This window comes from Amblyomma maculatum, chromosome 1 (assembly GCF_055883805.1).
Source record: "Amblyomma maculatum isolate TAMU_Amacu chromosome 1, ASM5588380v1, whole genome shotgun sequence".
Classification (NCBI taxonomy): Eukaryota; Metazoa; Arthropoda; class Arachnida; order Ixodida; family Ixodidae; genus Amblyomma; species Amblyomma maculatum.
Window position 1 is genome coordinate 483,528,294 of NC_139344.1, and position 20,707 is coordinate 483,549,000.

The following is a 20,707-nucleotide window of genomic DNA, read 5'->3' on the forward strand; positions in this document are numbered from 1 at the left end:
CAGACTCAGTACAGCAAGCATCAGCAGCATTTCAAATTGGTTTACAGGAAAGAAAAGGCGTATCTCACACTTCTCCGCGAACACCTGAATCGAGCCATAAGGAAAGCGAGGAAGGAGGTGCCATAGTGGAGGGCATCAGACCACCGTGCAATAAAGGCTTTCACCTCATTGCTCTTTAGTGGTCCAAAGTGCCCTTAGAATTTTAGATTTTTGCTCATATGAGCATTCAGTTCAGTGCTGCATAGTGTGATGTTAAAAAAGCACGAGTACCAGGGACCGATGCATTTGTCACCTGCAGTTGCTCATTACGACCTTGGCTGTTCCTTTTATGTTATTTTGTGTTTGTCATGACACATTAATGTGTTACCCCGCCGGGGTGGCGAATCCTGGCCTCGGCGACCGCTTTTCGATGGAGGCGAAAAGCAAGGCGACCGTGTGCTGTGGAATGTCAGTGCACGTTAAAGAACCCCAGGTGGTCTAAATTTCGGGAGTCCTCCACTACAGCGTCTCTCATAGCCTGAGTCGCTTTGGGACGTTAAACCCCACAAACCATTCATGTGGTTCTGCCAGATATACAGTAACTTGGCACTAGCTAACAGAAAGTCACTGTAGAGAGTAGTGATGTGGTACTAGCTGGTAAATGGTATTATATTGCGCAGGGCCACTCTAGCATTTTTTTTTTCCCCGGAAGCTTAAATGGAATTCTTTTTGACTCGGGCAGAAAAGTTTCGCAATTTGAACGCCCATGGTCTTCTCCAGCGTTGCTCTGTGCCTGCACTTCACTGCAGTGCAGGCTTGAGCCAGCGGCAAACGTATACATAACCAGCGCTGCCAGCTTTGGCGAATTAGTCTGCTCGAGGTTGTGGTTACAAAGAATAAAAATAAGCATCAAGATACCCCGCATGCTCACTTGAGATGCAGACTAAAGGTCGTTCCTGCAGGAAGCATAATCAAATTCAGATGTGGGTTTCAGTTTGAGCACAAGCAGAGTGGTGAGTGCTTTTCCACATTAACAGTGCTGAGCTGCCCTTCTGCCAGGAAGTGCTCTTTGCGAGCTGATATGTACAGTAGAACCCCATTATAGTAAAGTCACCGGGACCGGCCAAAATCTTACTATATCAGTTGTTAGTGATGACATGGTCCTGAAGATACTATCTTGTAATTAAAGTCTGCTTACTAAGCACATCTTGTTGCTTTATGAAAAGAACACTCTAAAATGCCTTCCATCTCTCTCTCATCGTCTCTGTGCCATTTCCTTTTTCATTTTTTTTTTTTACAGTTAGCATGAATGCAACATGGATACGAATACAGCCGAGTTTGATTTCAGCTGAGAACTAAAGCATTGCGTGAGCGCGGCATCATCTTCCGCTGTTTCCATCTTTTAAGAGGCAATAGATGAAAAATGCGCGACAGTCCAGCACTGCAAAACTGCACAAGCCACGCCTCCAATTCTTGCCACTACTCCTTCGTGCTGAACAGTGTTGTGTGAATGTTCGGCCGTTTCTTCGCTTCCCTTTTTCTTGCTGCACTTTTACTCTATTTTTAAGTGACCGGTCGTCTTCTTTTTGTGTTTGTAGTCAGCTTTACATTTTTCCCCCTACGCGCTGCATGCTTTCCCTCACGGCTTCAAGGCCTTAAAGTTGGCTTCTTCTCAGTGCTGAGCCTAGCGGTAAAACCATAAAAAAAAAAACACTACTTATTTATTTTTTTAAGAAAAAAATTCCCTTGCGATTATAAGTAATGCGTGTGCAGCAATGTCATTTCGTGGGAAGTCGACGCCGCGGCCAGACGTTGTTTAGTATAACCTAGTTTTAACAAAAGCACCTTTACTATGATGGGACTTCAGTTTCACTTTACTATGGCAGAGTTCTACTGTACAATGATAACCGGTCATAGAGACTCCTCCATATTTCACGAGTGGAATGGAGTCCAGTTTTGTGCCCATTGCAGAAACAAGCTGAACAAGCTGGTGATTCTATGTTTCCGTTTTCTAGAGAAGGTGCTTTGCAGCAATACCTAGCCTTCAGGGGCCGTGCAAAATCTTAACAGTGACCTCCTACGAGATATTTAGAAGAACTTGTCCAAGAAAAAGTATAGACAATCAATACGATCTGTGCAGGGGAGTATGTGCTAGGAGTTAGCATTGCTGTTCTCAATGCCGCTGATGGGTTACGACCATGCAAGCAGGCTGTGCCACCTAATCTACAAATCACAGTGCGACGCATTGTACCCGTTCTCCACCCTCTGCCTCCTACCTTCTCTTCATCATCCCTCTTGTCTCTGCTTTGCCACCTGCCAATCAAGGTCTCAAAGGGACGAACAACACAAGCTGAACCACTTGAAGGACACCAAATTTTGGTTACATGTTAATATGACAGCGTTAAAGGCTGCCATTCACCAGAAAATTTGGTATCAGGGTTGTGAATGAAAAATTGTGGGTGATAGCCGAGAATTGATTGGTGGCAGGGTTGTGCAAAGTCACTTGATCATATGATATGGCAGATTTGGCAGGAGCTGCCAACTCAAGCTTCTCAAATCAGATGGGTAGGTGAAAGGAATCGAACCCTCCAGGACTCTTGCATTTCAAGTCAGACATGCTACCCATAGGCCACAAAGGCACTTCATACGGCTAGGTTAAGGGAGGCTTTATATTTGCGTCAGGCAGTCTTTCATGTAATGTGGTAGTTCATGACTCTATGCTAAAGAGTATGTATAAGATAATGGAGGTACCACCTTTGCCGAAAATAACCAGGCTGCGTGCTCCACTTTTCAGCCAAGTAGCAGATAATTCGTACCACTTCTGAAACTGTCAGTTCAGTTCAGCTCAGGCGTTCAGTCGTGTCCGACTCTTCGTGACCCTATGGACCATGTCACGCCACGCTTTCCGGTCTCTCACTATCTTCTTAACATCACATAGCTTCATCTGCAATGCCTCGAGAATGCCATTTAACCATCGCGTTCGCTGCCTACCCCTTCTCCGGCGACCCTCAACCTTTCCCAACATCACATCTTTCTCCAGCGACTCCTCTCTTCTCATCAGATGACCAAAGTAGCTGAGCTTTAACTTTAGAATTTGACCCTCCAATGAGCAGTCAGGGTTTATGGTCGACAATATCGACTGATTTGATCTTCTGGCAGTCCAAGGAACTCTTAAGAGTCTTCGCCAGCACCACAATTCAAACGCGTCAATTCTTCGGCGGTCAGCCTTTTTCATAGTCCAACTCTCGCATCCATACATCACAACTGGAAAGACCATAGCACGAGTTATACGGATCTTGGTTGGCAGACTAATGTCTCAACTCTTTACTAGGCGGTCAAGGCTGTAAATCTGTGCAAAGTAGTAAAGGCAAGCTGCAGTCCTCACTTCTCAAGTTGTGATCCTCTAGGAATTCATGTTGACCTTAGGATACAAGCTAAAAGCTAAACATGCAGCCTGGTTACTTTTGGCAAAGATTGTACAAAGCAAGGGATTAGTGATTAGGAGAGTGCATGTACAGCTGCCGAACTCTTTACTAATGTGCACGATGGCCGCCTTTTCTCTTCTGCACATTGAAAAAGAGCTAACTTGCGAAAAGATTAAGTCTAACCAGAGGCTCACCGAGGCCTTGCCTTATTTTTACCTCTCTGCAAGTTCGATCCCTGCCAAGGCACAGGGGTACAGAAAAAAATTAAGGCAGATTGCAGTCGTGTACAAGACTGATGACACAATGATGCTGTTTCTGTTTGCCTGAAGTTATCCGTGATTATACTTCGAGACTCATTGTGGCTATCTGTTGTCGGCGGACAAGTGTGACAGATATTATGCCTTTTCTTTCCTGTAAACCTATTTAAAACACTGCTGATTCCTGTGTGGTACGGCGTTTGAGGAAGCGACAAATGAAAGGCGCAGCACGGATGCCTGGCAAGGTTAGCTTCATATATGCGTGAAATCGCACGGTGAAGTCATCGGTCATGACCGGACATGATGTCATGTGGTGACCTCAGTTCTGGTTATTAGACATGACTGGATGTGACATCATGATGATGTCACATCCGGTCATGGTGACATTACTGCGAACACATTAAGCTGCGCAGAATAGATGAAACAACCTCCAGCTTAAACAGCATCACTGTTGAAAGTGGGCATTGTGCAGTCTAGTTGAAGGTTTGGGCGGCTGTATGCGAGCAAGGAACTGAGTGCTGTGATTTAACTTCCCAAAATAAATGCCACCGAGTGGTACTTTTTTCTTAATACAGGTCATACATTTACTAGAACAACCTTACTCTGTATTTGACAGCTGCTAATGCTGCAAAAAGCAAATTTTCTAAACTTGAGAATTTTATTCTGGCATGGCTTATATTCTCTAATCTCCAAAACAATTTTCTTGGGTTCTTTTACTTCTAGAAAACTTGGGATATTGTTGGAACAACTACGATGAGAACAGCAAATTTTACAAATTTGAAATTAAAGTGTGTGAGAACATCCAAGATGGCGACCATGGCACAAACTTTTTTTTTTTTTTTTTCGCCTAAAACAAGCTGGGGTAATGTTTGTCGTAGTAACCCAATACAGTCCTTTTCTGAACTGAAGGCGGTCGAATGTAAAGTTTGCGTCAAATGGCATGATATGGGTCTGTGTGCAGGCTTCACACAACTCGTACCCTCAGGCAAGTCCAGTAAAAGAATCTGACTGCTGAGCTGCTACCCGGCACAACAGAACCCAGAATGCAACCTAATCCTGCATTAGCCTGCATACTTAATATTTTTTAGACAAAGCATTCATAGAAGGTTGAAAAAACTCGTATATGCAGAATGCGATCAAAAAATCTGGAACAAGTTTTATGACACGTATGCCATTTTTCACAGCATATCGCACAACTTGGAAGAAAGTGGACAACTTCACTTTGAAAGCAAATTTTTGTGAAAATGTACAACACCACTGGGAAGGAAAACAATTGAAGCAGTTGAAACAAAAATATTTGGTAGTGTATGTGTCAGTGAACCCTCAATGTCAGTAGAACCTGAATAGCGCTGTGTGATAAGGCTGTCCACAAGTGGCAATAAACAAAGTTGTTAAAATCAAAACAAAACCAAACTTGACAAAACTTGCACCAATATCACGGCTATGCTAAAATAAAATACACAGACACCATATAACCACTGTTCACAATACAAGTTCTACAAACCTGATGCGAATTTTTATATCATAGCTGTAACGATACTAGCACAGCCTGATAATTACAGTACACCTAAACAATCACTCTACCTGCCTCTATGCATATATTGTATGCATATAGGCACTATGCACATATTTTACTTGACTACAAAGTTCAGCATGGTAGTTAACAACCATGCACATGAAACAGCTCAGGTATTGAAAAGCCTCTTCCAATCATGTTCAAAACCAATATACTCTGATCAAATCAACATGCAAAATGTAAATCTTTCGTAAAAATTTTCATTTTGCACACAAAGACAAAGGTAGCTTTACTGCACATACTGTAGCACGAGTTGAATGCTCCGGGTAAATTTTCATAGTGCTGCGGGGTTATTATGTGTTTATTATATGAACAATGCAAAAAAAAAATCGGTGAACTCCATAAAAGGTGCCACATTAGAACAAAAATTAGCAGTGCTATGCCTAGATAATTCCACTGCAAGAATGCATATGTGCTGACTCATGTTCTGTTGCCGTAAACAAAGTACAGTATGTGAGGAATACAAGGGATGGAGGTTTGATTCCCAGAGGAGACAGGATTTATTTATTTTATTTACCCCACTAATCACACATGTGCTCTGTGCTGTCGTACAGTACAGCAAGTAACGGCATATGGTACCTGTAATAAGACATAGTTTATGCTGGTTACATCGGCTGTCATGCAAAGATGTAATCAATGCAATTCACACTTTTTGTAGTGGCTTGAAATTGTTGACGACTGCGACCCCGAGCAGTTCGCACGTGAACACTGGCAACCACTGTGATTTCGTAGTATCTATGACAGTCGCCGCTGATGATGAGGGGAATGTCTGGTGCCCTCACAATGCATCAGCCATTTCGCAGATAAGTGCTGCCATTCAGCGCCACCATTGCAATTCTTGTTTAAATGGCTATGGGTCGTACAAACTGGAAACTCTAGCAGACTAACAATCTTGTGCATTCACAATGCCGTAATAACATTGCGTGGATAGTAATTTAGAACAAAATAAATACATTCACAGTTATAACTGGTTCACTGGACAATATTTTGTAAGTAATAATTCAACAATACTGCACAAGAATTTTCAAAACTCCTCTGAGCCTCACTATGGCACCTATGAATGTCGTGCAGCCTTGGTGGATGAAACCGTGACAGATTATTGTAATTGAAAATGTAGCCATTAAATACTGTCCTTTTTAAAATGCGTGATAGAGCGTTACGCTGCAGTGCACAGGTGTAGAACATAAAAACAACATGGCTGCAGCTGCGAGCTATCAGGTGGCTGTCACACATACTCCATGATAGTAAATCAGTTATAGGTATCTTCCATGGGGCAGGTAGATAGTAGCAGGCTAGGCAGGCAAACAGGGTTCGTCCATGGCTCTGGTCCACCAACAATGTGACAGTGCTGCAAGTCATCTATACTTGGGCAGATTACCTAACATGCAGACAACTACTGTAAAGTCATACACTGAATTTACAAAAAAAATTAAGTTGATAAATGAAATGTACTGCCTTTGGATCTGAGCAAGAATGAGAACAGAGGCAAGCCATTTGGCAAGCCTGTTTCGATGCATTCCCTAAAGTCACATCTCTATGCTGTTCTGACCAGTTTATTTGTTTTACAAGAATACACTAGGAAAGAACCAAGCGATCCCACATTACATCTACGTTGTGCACTACAGTTATAAAAATAAAAATCATAGCTAACGAGTACGTGACCCCGTTCGGTAATGAAGTACATTTACTTTGCTGTACAGCGTACCACTCGTCTCGGGACTGACGGACAGCGTGTCAGGCCCTTATCATTTGCCAAGAAAAAGCGAAGCTTAATTTCTAGTAAATCAACATCACACAATCAAGAAGCGGTCAACACACTTGAAACAGTTCTATATTCAGTTATAGTTTGCAGTCTGCAAACTATTACCACAGTCTTCATGCATAAAAGCAACAACAGGCGCATACATGCAGCATGTGCTGAAAAGGCGCGTCCGATGCAAGTGCAAAACTGACGTTTGCCTCGATGATCTTACGACTGCTAGGGAAAGCTACATGCCTCACATTCACACTAAAAATTAATTCAAAGCACTTCTGACACAAACGTAAGCCTTCGATGTCTCTGTAGTCACTATGCCTAAACACTTTCAGCGGAGCGCTTTATTTAGTTCTGCGCAGGCAAGCTCAGAACTTCGCTCAGACAACCTCAAGTGCAGCAAGAAAATAACCTTGCTGCAATGTTGGGCAAGTTATACACAGTTAAACGTCTCGAAACAAATCGTTCCCAGTTAATTTCACACAGCAATTCGCGGAAGAATCGCGGTTCTAGCGCAGGCATCGTGCTTACCATGGCACTCAAATATATTAACTCATTTCCTTCCAAAAAGCAATCAGCTGGCTTTCTATTCGACTTACCTAAGTGATGCTCACCGTGCGAAGTAGAACTCTTTGACGGGTTAGTTGGTACATGATCTTGATTTTTATAGCGCTGAAGAAACACCACAGGAAGAAAGACTGAAAAGGACAGAAGCGCGTCGTGCGTAGCGAAGTGCGTCGCCTGTGCTGTATAAACACAGAATACAGCCATTTTATGGTTCGTTAGCATTAGCAACAAATAGATAAAGCGCAACACAGGCTCCGCAAAGCACTGGAAGGAGAATAACCAGAGTCAATAACGCGTCAAACATGTTTTTAAAACGTTTCATGTAACGCGCCGCAACTCAAAATAATTTAGCGGAGGGGGCGATGATGATGATAATGGCGCACGCACCATCGTATCTAAAATTGTTGCAAATGAAACTATACAGTTTCAGTTAAACAAAGAAGGTGGTGACGCACAAACTACAAGTGCAAATTTTAATTATCTAAATGTTTCCTTTTACTGAATTATTTTTGTTGGTATTGGACGTTTTCGCAACATGCAACGCTGTCACTCAACCGTTGCAACGGCGCGCCATTTGAACCGGCTGGTTGTACGGTGCTCGCATAAGTCTCTGCTGTTCTCTCGAGTTCTCTCTTCTCAGTTCAGCTCTCTCTGCAAGTCTCTCAGAGGCTGTATGACTCATTTATCTCGCCACAAGTAACTTTTAAACCACAGTTCAGCAATGCGACACTTAGAGCCATTCAATGAAGGACTACACTTATTCCTAGTCTGGCATTTATTTCCTTTGCGCATTTTCACTCTGTCCATTCATAACAAAAACTTGGAAGAAAAATCAAGTGGCTAAGTGGGCTTCCCACAGTGCAGTTACATATCTATAGTTATTTCATAAATTGGAAACAGAGTTTTGATTCATCATCATCACTGCCTGCACTAGGTATGCTGAAGGGAATTAATGGTCTGCAATCATCGCTGCTTCATGCGTTAGCTGCAGCCGCCAACCTTGGCTCATTTGCTGACATTATCTCTTCATCCCAATGTCTGGTATCCCTTGCTTGTTTCACTCCCTCGAAACCTAATCGATTAGCTGAAAAGCCCTATTTCCTGGATTACATGTCCCCTAATGCTTCTTTTCAGTTTTCTGCATCTTCTTACTCAAAGATGTGCACCATGTGCTGCAATCTCAACTGCAGGTACTCTACTGCAAGATGCCCAGCACTGTGTGTCATATGATATGGTGTTGCGGCAGCATAGAAGTACCACCCACACAAACCATCAGATGAGGACCTGCTTATGCCCTCACCTTTTTGGACCAAGGACGCCACTTGCCTAGGGCAAATAAATCCTGCTCATTTCAATAATAGCCTATTACTACTTCCTTGTTATGATTACCTTGAAACTGTACTTTAATCCACATCTGTGTTTGTGAAGGTTTTCCAAATTATTTTACTTTCTATAACCTGCTGCACTGTCCTTTGCTTAGGTAATTTTAAACTTATGCTTTAATATCCACTTTTCAGCCTTTCAAATGATTGCGTGATAGCAAGCTGCATTTTATTACATTATATGTACAGCACCTTCCAAATTTACTTTCACCTCTTCTTGCTCTTGGGGAAATGTTTCTCATGGTTCAGATTCAGAGCGACTACCTGACTTAAAAACATTACTCCCTTCCTACGTCCGAAACCTTCCTACCTATGTGCAGCAGTGACTTTGTGGCTATGCTTTCGACTGCTAATCCTAAGGTTTTAAGATTAAATACATGGCTACATTTTGGCAGAGGCAAGATGTAGACACCTATGGGCTATACAACGTCAGTGCATATTAAAGGACACCAAGCAGTCAAAATTAATTAGCTCTTTCCCATGCTTGCTGTCTTTCAAAGACCGCATTAGGTTTTGGCATTCCCGATCCCTGTGTGCCATGTCAATACCTCTACCTGTTGTTAAGTGTTGCTCTCATCACAAAGGGTTGAAAAATAAACCTTCATCTTGTAGTTTCCTTAGGTCCTTGAGCATGTGCCATTATTGAGGCAGTGGGCAATATTTGGCTGGGGCCTTAGACATGCAATAGCCCAAACCAGATTCGAAATCGAGGAAACAGTTTAGCTGAAACAAATGTCGATTTCAGTCTCATCGACATCAACTGCAATGCCCGTTCTCTTTTTCTACAGGAATATAATGTAGACATGATACAATGCTGTTCTTCCAAATGTTTTCCGATTGTCATGGCTACTACAGTTCAAAATAATGAGACCGAACAGCACGACACACAAGGAATGCTTATTCGCAATGGAAGCATTTTATTGCAAGCTATGAAGTAAATACATCTGTCGTGAAGAACAAGCAAAAGATTGCAAGAAACCATCAAAACAAAATTTAAAACCCCATCTAGAAAAGCAAAAATCTAATGCCATGTTTTCATGGAAAGCAGCCATTTTTCGAAAAAGGCTGCTCTTTGAAGCTACTCACAAAATTATTTTAGCATAAATGCTCATTTGCTACAATCCTCTTTTTTTCCAACTAGACACAAAGTCTGCAAGACCTTGTGTATAAAATGTCACCAACCAGCACGCAGCTGCCATGCCATCAGCAAAACCATGCGCCCAACTGCTCATTGCACACCTGCCAAAACTCTGCACTGCCTTTGGGCAAGTGGAAAACAGCTGCAAAGCATCTTAAAACCCATCCACCTTTTGTTTCTATTTTAAGGTGCTATCATTTCTCCTGCTCCAATCATTCCTTTCGTTTTCAGGTGCGATTCCATAAACTGAACTTGTTTATGAACCACCCTAAATTCGAAAATGTGTTCGAACCTGCTGTCTATGAGGCAGCGCCTTCAGAATGCGCGATGGCCAAAAATACTTTTGCAGCAGACTCGTTAATAACAGCGCTACAGCCATCAAAACCGGTATGTTTCTCTCCTTCCCTTCCGTCACCAGAGTCTCTCCCTCCTCCTTGGTTGACTAGCCTCCACAAGAGACAATACGCGTAGGGCTGGTACATGTAGGCTCCCTAAATACGGGAAATGCGGAGCGCCATCTCTTAGTGCTTTGAGAAACTATGCCCACCATGTTGGTTCGGTCAACAAAATGAAAACGCTGCCCTGTGCTGGGTAAAAACAGCTACAAGAACGCATCAAATGCAGTCATTATGGCCCCGACTTTTACAGGCATTCTTTTTTTTCTTGCTGGTTGGTTTGTGGGGTTTAACGTCCAAAAGCAACTCGGGTACGAGAGACGCCATAGTGAAGGGCCCCGACAATTCCGACTACCTGGAATTCTTTCTTTAAGGTGCACTGACATTGCACAAACACAGTGCCTTGCTTTTTGCCTTCCATCAAAACGCTACCGCCGCAGCTTTTTTTTTTTTCTTGCTTTCTGCTACCCAAGCACCACCAGTGACCTCTGTTTGAAGGTTGAGAAGTGAGCTGTGGCTCATCCAGCTACAATGCCAATAAGGAGGAGGAGGGGGAGAGGCTGAGCTCAATGGGTGGCCGAAGCATAGGTGCGGGACCTCTGGCCTTTCTTAGGAAACCAAGCATGTGCATGTATGGATGTTCTGTGTTTTCTGTATTCATGGTTATGCATGGTATACCATGGCTGGATTCGAGTGGCGACGGTGCGCTCTTTACGACCTACGCATGGAGGGTGCTTCCTGTCTGCTACAGCTGCGAAATCGTGGCACTGTGTGGCATTGACGCGTCTACTCAGTGATGCAGTCATTTGATGTGCAACAAGCTGGAAAAAAAGAAAGTGGAGGCTGGCCAAGCCAGCGGCTGCAAGCCTGCACTTTCACCCGGTTGTGATTCTTGCCAACGAGATGTTATAAACTTGAGCGTTCAGAGCGACCTGCAGTGATTTTTGCAGCTGTACTGAGAATCATAGATTATAGGTGTGCCGGCCGTGAGCCATCCTTACAGGCTCTGGCTGTGTATCAGCATCTTGCCGAAGAGCCAAAACCAGAGAAAAACTCGCATAAAATATAGCTAAATTATTGGAACAGAGTTCTCCATCACTCGAAAATTGATGAAAGGAAACACCGCAAGTTTTTCAAACTTGCAGGTGTGTGCACGTCGTTCAGAGGAAATAAAGTTCAAATGTGTGGCAGAAAACATACGTGTGGGTCCGGACCGAAGGAAATACCAAAAGCACACTGCGGCCGAGAAGATCAACTATTGTCATGAAGTTAGCTTCGTTACAAACTAGCTGCAGAGTTTAGCAACATAGGTGGCAGGCAAAGACAAGGGTCGGAAGGCTTTCCTACTATCCTTATATGAGAATGGTGATGAATGTCTCCTGTTATTTCCAGGTGATGTTGTGCACGCCTCAGAACAGGAAAAGCAGTTACAGTGAATGCGCTGTTCAAAGTGCACAAAAAGTGCAATAAGAGCAGGCTACCTTTTTTTTTTAATTTGCACTAACAACTTAAAACAGGTCAACAACCAGCCTGACTTGCAGACACGTGAAGGCGCTCGAAATTTCGATACATGTGCAGAAGCAGACAGAAATGTGGCCAAAATCGAAAAGATGCCGTCACACTGGCATATCATTTGAAATAATGCATGTAGGCAAAACAGGTATTCCTCCTTCCTCGGCCACTAATTGTAACAGACCTGGCAGAACAGGGCCGAGAAGCCAAAAATGCGCATGTGATAAATTCTGTGCTTCTGTAGCCATGTCAATACATTTTTGACAGTTCCCCTCATATCATGAAGGAAACAAAGTTACAGCAGAAAGAAGAAAAAAATCAGCTTTTGTGCAGCATAATGGGACTGACCTTACAATAGTATGCTGCTACTTGCCTTACTGCAGACTGATAATCCAAATTACTGTTGTATTCAGATGGTAATTAGCACATGTTGCGCACTGTAAGAAATATGACAAAGTAAGTATTACTACGATCAAAAGGTGCTAAATAACACTGTTGCCTGAGCCTACACTGCACCGCTTTTGCGCACACAAAATTGAGCCTGCATAATTTCTCTAAGTATTTCGCTCACTCCGTAAACTGAACGCTTGAAGGCGCGAACGCAGGTGCGCACCGGGCGCCGCCACAGAAGCGAGCGACCAGGGTTGGATAAATCCTGCACACCCTTCACAGGGAAGAGAGCACTGCTTGCCTTGAAGAGCTGCCATTATATCTGCGGCGAATGCGCAGGCTGTATGAAAGCGCGCGCCGCTGCCACTTGAGTCCAGCCGTTGGTGTATGAATAGCACAGTGCACAGAACACTCTGAAGCATGCATAGACATGGGCAAGAAACTAAAAGCCTTCTTTCTTGTCTGAGTGTATGCATGAGTGAAAACGAAATGCAAGACAAAAAAGTGTGTGACATCAGCATATCTAGTGACACCCCTCGCCCATCAGTCAGAGGGACACCAATGGATGCAGTATCTCTTGGTACCTCATCGACAAAGTTCGATGGCCAGCGCAAACGATGAAGAGGTTTGGCTGCCTGAAAAAGACCATGAGAGCTTTGGTTTGCATTTTGTTGCTTTCCAGTGTGTGCATCGCTGCAGTATTTTGCAGAGATCATGTCCAACGCCTTATCGGGCTTGGTTAAAATGTCAGCCTGGTCAGTAGCCCTTGAATATGTTAGCTCTCTTAAATGAACAATCTGAAATAAGCAAGGACGTAAGTTGTGCTGGCCATATTGTGGACTGCTTTCAAGACAATGTGTGTAATGCCAAATAATCTGAGAAGTTGAATAAACCGTTTGGGGTGCCCTGTTTTGTTTTCTAAATATGCATTGTAAGACCATTTAACACAGCTTGGCCACCCAACTTGTGCACACCAGCTAACACAAAGCTTTAGCTGCGCTACACTAATCCCTCTGTCAAACAAACACTTCCGATCTTCATTGAACTCAATCTGCATTCAGGCTTTCAAGAAGGATTGAAGCATCCAGTGCTACACGGGCGTTTTCAGTGAGCATTGAGAAATTTCCTACGTAGTCCGTCGTCTGCTGTCAGTCGCAATGAGTCTCAAAAGGAAATTTAAGATTGGGGTAATGATTGCACGATTTCAGTGTACACAGCAGCATTCCGCTTTTGGCGCCTCAGGTCATCTAACCTATCTTCCCAGCGGTCAAGTGCTACAGTGCAGTTTCTCTTCCGCTCCACAGTTTCCACGCTGACGCAGTCGAAGAGAACGCCACCTTAGCTTCCACTGGCGGTGGACTACGGTGTCAATATTATAAAATTAGCCGTTCTACCAATGTTCTATCATGCCTTTTAATGCATTTATGTGTTATGTGCAGTTCCATTGCATTTATTCGATTTCAAGTTTTAGAGCTCGTTGATGACGAGGGTGTCAATGACCGCTTTTGAGTGTGCTTGAAATCTCGAGAGCGATTGAGGAAGCAACCTTGAGTCAAGCAGGCTCGAGCTCGACTGCACTTGACAGTTGCCGTGTGACAACCTCGATCTACAATGAGTTGAATGTAGATCCAGTTCAATGAGGATTGAAACTGTTCGTATGAGAGCGGTTTAACTCGCATCTTGCAGGAACAAGCAGTCTATATACACCTTTTCATTAAGTGTTACTTGGTGCCACCATATTGTTCGCTCCTCCTCTCTGGACTGCTGCAAACCGGCTCTGCTTCCTCTGTGCTAGCGCCAAATGCACAAAGCAGTCCAGCAGGTAATATGGTGACACCCCGTGACCACTTATTGGAAAGGTGCACACTACTATGACTATGCTACAGTATGCTAAGTGAACACACAAAAAAGCCAGGCAATCATGTTACTCTGGTAACGAATGTTGAATTGTGGCTGGCCTTGCATATGGCGGGCAGTAATGTGTGTACCCCTGTCTTCGGACAGGACAGCAGGGTTGTAAGCATCTCCAGCAAACACTGCGCGGATGTTCGTTTTGTTATAAAAATTTAGGAGACACTTGAGATCTGTCTTTAAGAGTATAGTATGGCAGCGTCAACAGCTCCCGTCTGCAGCTTCCCTTGTGGATCCTTGATCGCATACATGCACCTTGCTATTTTATAAATGAAGTCTTTAAAGAACTTTGGTGCAACTTACAAAAAAAAAAAAAAAATGTAGGAAGTGCCTAAGAGCTCTAAGATCGCTAAGGCGAACACAACCCGGCACCAGAATTAGAATATGTGACTAATAGGTACGGTGCAGGGAATGCAGCCTTATAGTTACGCGCGTCAAATGACAGATCGAGTACCGCACGCCCATCCTTCGAGGTCCTGTGAATAAGCGCATAAGTGGCCCGAGTATGCATGGGGTTGCCATTACCCTCTTTGTCACCTCTCTGCGGCGGTTTGCACAGCCAGGATGCCTCCTTTCCTCCTCTCTGCATCGCAGAGACAGAGCATGCACCTGCCAGAGCTCTTCACACAAATTCCAGTATGAAGGACGTTTCTTGATGACAATTTCTGATCACACTTTCTGTACATGACGCACATGAGCCAATTAAAATACAGCTATTTAAATGCCCTATAAACAAGTGAATATTATGAATATAAGCATAATACATAAGATAGATTCTCAGCACTGGGTAAAATATTCACAAAGTATTGTCAAACATGAATATAAAAACAAGAAATTGTAATAAAATCTTGAGGATATACAAAAGGCAGAAAAATGTTCATTTCTTAAACTACAGCTTGCAAATGAAGTTTTTTTTTTTTTTTTGCCTCAACTCCTTCAGCGCCATGTAATTTGTTTATTAAATGAAATATTTACACAATCTTGCTATTAGATAATACTAAAATGCAGGTATTTAGATGCTCAAATAAATAAATGCCCATGTTTTTGTTTTGGCTTTGTACATAACATAAACTTTTTTCTCCGAAATTTGCAGAAAAAAATCCAAAAAGTGAAAGAAAAGGGGGCATGAATATCAAAATAAGACAGCAAGAAAAATAATTCAGAATACTAAAAATATGCTACACTGCCTCTTTTATTACTAGAAAATATATGGTGCACCTATCGGCAGATTTCTTTTTTTCGTAGTGCTGTTCGGAAGCAGTGGTCATTCTTGATTTCCTGCAGCAGTTGTTGAGAGTCTCATGTACCTATTCTCCAAATCACGGTAACAAAATGCAGCGAAGCCCAACTGCCAAGGAAGTAATAATTTACGTTCTGAAGTTCATTTTGAAGGTGTGCTGTTCTCTCAGAAATATAGCTAAGTTGCTGAAAAGACCCATTTTTAAGCTCGGCCTTCCTCTACTCATTTTACAGTTTATAGCATTGGCATTTCCAAACCTTTCAGGATTTATGACTGGATTATTTGGTGATATGTTTTCCACAAGGTGGGAGAGTTTGCCATCAAATTTGAAAATCTGCAATAGGAGCTCGGTGTTCAAACTCCACTCGATTTGCTTGAAGAAGTTCCACACTTGAAGTTCTGGAGAAGCCATATCAAGCAGTACCAAGCTTTCATTGCTGCTGAAACCCAGCGAATGGAAACAGAACAGTGGGAACACAAAATGAGCACGTGTAACTGACCAAGAGTGATCAGAGATTGAAACTAAGCTTTTCTTGGCCACTAGCTGAAGTTCGAGGCTGACATTTGACTAATTCATCATCTGAGCTGAACTGAGAGCTAGTAAAATTGTCTTCAAGAGACTTCGCTACTGCTCTCATAAAAATAAAACTATAGTAGAAGCAGCAGAATCGTGTGAATGGCGCCAAAGACCTCTTTATTTCGAATAATTTTTTAAATGTCGCACTGTGCCAGAAAGAACAAAAAAAAAAAAAAATAAACAAGCTGCACACAAACAGAAACTATGGTTGTCACAATAGCCCCACTGCGGTAGTGCAGTGGTTAAGATGCTAGATTACTGTGCCAGAGTACCCATGTCCGAACCCAATCGCTGGCGGCTGCTTTCGATGCAAACGAAGTGGCACCAGTGTGCTGTGTGATGTCAGCATGCGTTAAAGATCCCTAGGTGGTCAAAATTACTCTATAGACCTCCACTATGGCACCCATTTCTGTCTTTCCACTTTGACTCCCTCCTCCCTTCCCTTACGGCACAGTTCAGGTGCCCACAGAAACAAGTGACAGATTCTGTGCCTTTCCATTCCTGTGAACTAGTTACTATAATTACTTTTGTCATACTATCTGCCTAAATGGGGCTACATGTTCCAAACACGAAAATTTACGTCTGCCAGTGTGTGAGAACCATCATTCATATATGAACGATTGGCTTAAAGCGGTCCTGAAAGGTATAAGCCCTAATCCCTTAATTTGTGTCGGTATTATCTCACACATAATCATCAGCATACAACCATAATCTACTACATTGTGCCCAAGACCACCCAACATGGGTATAAAGCTCTGTGTTAACCAAGCTGTATGAATGTGGAGTAGCATGTTTGATACTAGATTCAAGGGTCTCGGAGGGTTCTATTCCACCTCACCCTCTCACCTCAAAGAAGCTGCCTGAGTTAGCAGCTCCAGATAGCGTCGTCCTCTCTTTTCTCGATCCTTTGTCTCTTCTGCACTTTTCCACAATATGAGCTCCAGCCAGTTCGGCCATATCATGTGGCCTCGTGACATCGCAGAACCAGACAACCAATCAGTGCATGGCCATGTCACCTGCCAAAGGCATGGTTGTGATTTTTCTCAAGGGTGACGCCTTTTACGCTACCGCAATAAAGCAACCATTCTACAATAAGTCACTTCTTGTGGAGCACTTTTCACTACTGCTGCTGCATTGTATGATATGGGCAGTTCAAATTATGTCCCTTCTGTAAAGAGCAGTTTGTTTGCACAGCCTCCTATCCGATGTGGATGTAGGCTACAATCCAGCACACAACAGCGGCAGGGCAGACACATTAAAAAACATGGCAGCCCTTACGAAAGCCAGCTGCTCCTTCAGCTGATAGAAAGTCCAAGATTTTCCCATTTCTGTTATCTTGTAGGCAATGGACAGTAACCCGATCAGTTTAAGTTTGCAAGTGCTTGGCAGCCCCTTTCTTATAGATTATGGTACTGTTAGGATCCTTCCAAGATTTCAATACACTTGAGGTCGTGAGGCACTACACACACAACGCAAGCAGTTTTTTTAGCACAATCTCCCTACCACTCTTCAAAGATCTGCAGTTGCCCACCCATACCAGCCGATTTCCCCCTTTGCATTGCTTCTAAGGCTTTTTTACTTCCTCCATGACCAGCATGACGTACAACTTGCTCACATTACTGCCCGTCATCCTGACTGCTTCAGGGCAATGTCATCAGCAAATTGCAGATTACTGAGGTATTCTCCATCTACCCTTATCCCTGAAGGCATGTCACCTAGCACATAGTACAATAGATGCTGTCAAGAGCGTACAAGAAGTGGCTGATTCCATGCCAAGTTACCTGCCATGTTTTAGACACCATCACACACGGATAGCTTTTTCTCGGAGAACCACAGCTGTGTTACCTCCACAAGGGATCAAGTTTTCTTCTATATGACAAACTCTCCAATAAATGTCAGGCCTGTTCAGGTATTAATCTGCTACTTTAATTCGCAAGGCTAGAAGCTAGACTGGCAAAAAATTGCAGTGACACATTTGTGCTTCCCACCTCCCCCCACTGCAAATCATGTGTTTCAAACCACCCAGAATTTTCAAATAATAGCATATCAGCAAATGCAAGGGTGACAATATACAACAAGATTAAATACATTGCAAGCAAGGTGTTTTAAACTTAACTCGGAACACGCTCTAAACCTGTGGAAGCAGTGAGAGTATCCATTTGGTCACATCAGTCGCAGCTCACTGCACTACCGAGGTGGCGGTGTAATCGAACTGGCGGTGAGAACTCGTTCGTCGGCACCAAGAATTCCTTGCCTCTGCAAATGTAAATAAACGAGAGTAATGTTGCAATTACATTTAGTTTGCATAAATTCAGCAAACTCACTCACAGTAGAATTTGGTTTGAGTAAAGCAAGTGAGAGTGCCTGCTGCAGAAGGAAAAAGGTAGTAACGAGACTGGCTGTCAATGCTAGCACAAATACAAATATTTAGCACACTTACAAAACACTGAAATAGCAACAAAGAGAATCTAAGTTAAATCACTTGTGCAGTAAGTGCCCAATATGCTGCGGCTTGCATGGAACTGCAATGGAGAGTGCTTATAGCAGCAACTGCCAAGTTCTTTGACAGGTTTATGAGGTACTAGCAATGGTGCCTCACTCTCCCACAAAACGTGCCAGCTCAGATTAATCATTGCTCTGTTTTCAAATAAGCTGTCAATGGCCTAGGCAGCAGCTTGAAGCCAAGCACTGCCAACTATTTATGTTGGAGCAGGCAAAAGATATATATATTAGGGAACTCTGCGGTAGCAACATGCATCCAAAGTGTTAAATCTATATAAACAAGCTCAGTGAGTTCCACCAATGCAGTTATTTCGGCAGTAAAAGGACAGATATTGTCACAGACATGAACCTATGCTAGCTGAGGAGTAATGAAGTCACCCTCATTGCTGTATACACCGAAATAAGTGAGTGCTTGACAGTGGAAGGTCTGAGCAAATAAGCACATGAATTCGGTCATGTATATAACCATACTTTTGTAGCCATTTCATGCTGTGCAGTAGGCTTGTTGCACTTCGAGGCTCATTCCGCACAGGGCCATCATCATCATCATCATCATCAGCCTGATTATACCCACTGCAGGGCGAAGGCCTCTCCCATATTTCTCCACTTAACCCGGTTCTGTGCTAGCTGCATCCACTTGACCCCTGCGAACTTCTTAATCTCATCCGCCCACCTAACTTTCTGCCTCCCCCTGCTACGCTTTCCTTCCCTTGGAATCCAGTTTGTTACCCTCAGCGACCATCGGTTATCCTCTCTTCGCACTACATGTCCTGCCCATGTCCATTTCTTCTTCTTAATTTCCACTAGAATGTCATTAACTTGAGTTATTTCTCTGACCCACTCTGCACGCTTTCTATCTCTTAATGTTACCCCTACCATTTTTCGTTCCATAGCCCTCTGGGTTGTCCTTAACTTAAGTAGAACTCTCTTGGTTAGCCTCCACGTTTCAGCCCCATAGGTGAGTACAGGCAAGATGCAACTGTTGTACACTTTCCTCTTGAGCACAGGGCCAACTTACGTTTAAACCATCTCTCAGCTGGCCAGCAACCCCCCTTTTAGCAGTCCGCAGATATTACTCATGTATTGCAGCACTACCACGTATGGTCTGTACAGATGAGTGCCACTTACCTTCCAACAGTTTTCCGAAAGAAGCCCAACATTTTCTATGGGCCGAGCTGCTCCATCGGTTGAAGCTGCGAGGAAGGCAATAAAACCTCCCGATTATAAAACCAGCGCGTTCACGCTGGCGCACGTAAAAATGCCTTATACTGCCCAAAAAAATATAAGCGAACTCAGAAATAGTTGTACTTTATCTTTTAGTCGCCTCATATGTCCCAATACTCCAGTGCATCCGGAAGACAACAGCAACCGGCGACCGATCAATGCACAGCAGCAGGAATGGAAGTTGTTCCAAGCGCAATGAAACGAGATCGTGGACGCCATTACGCAGTCTCGTCGTCTCCTCACGCCTTCGCCCGGAGACTGTCGCGCGATAGCGCGATTACGCCACGTCAATAATTAAGGATAACGCATGCTTGCGCTGCCGTGCAAAAACTCGTTAAAGAAGCTGCAAGGAAGGCGATGGCAGAAAGACGACAATGTATGTACGACTCACCGCAGTCAGTAGGACTGCACCGAAGGCTGCGCCCTTGAATTTAAGGCTATAATCCACGAACTGAATCCGCATTTCACCGAGTTTGCATCTACCGGGATGATGGCCCGCAAACTGCAGCAGACCGACGCATGAAAGACAACCTAGGGTGACTAGGGCTCGCAAAGCGCAAATGCTCGTCTGAAAAGCGCGCCAGACTTCCTTTTGGCTCAGTGAATATCTGGGTTTGAGGCTTACTTCTAGAAAAAGCAAGCACTAAAAGCTATTTGACGTCACATCCGTCCAGAAGAGCAACATATCCTCCTTTCCACTTTGGTCCTGGGCGCGCATGCGCATTTCACGGAGCCGAGCCGGCTCTCTGCAAGTTCAGCCAAGGTTCAGCGTTCAGCTGTCGGCGGCGCGCCGCAAGCAAACGGCAGCTGCCCAGCCGATGGCCGTCGGCGGAGAGGCACGAGGCCTAGCTTGCATGCAGTGCGGACACCGTGGAAACG

General features: G+C 43.7%; 1 long non-coding RNA gene across 1 annotated transcript; it reads right to left on the reverse strand.

Moving 5' to 3' along the window:
• Window positions 1–16,193: 16,193 nt before the first annotated feature.
• On the reverse strand, window positions 16,194–20,388 carry LOC146210108 (uncharacterized). Its single transcript, XR_014708279.1, has 3 exons — window positions 20,220–20,388; window positions 19,733–19,797; window positions 16,194–18,358 (listed from the first exon to the last, which is right to left on the reverse strand). It is a non-coding gene; the product is annotated as an uncharacterized LOC146210108 (long non-coding RNA).
• Window positions 20,389–20,707: the final 319 nt, after the last annotated feature.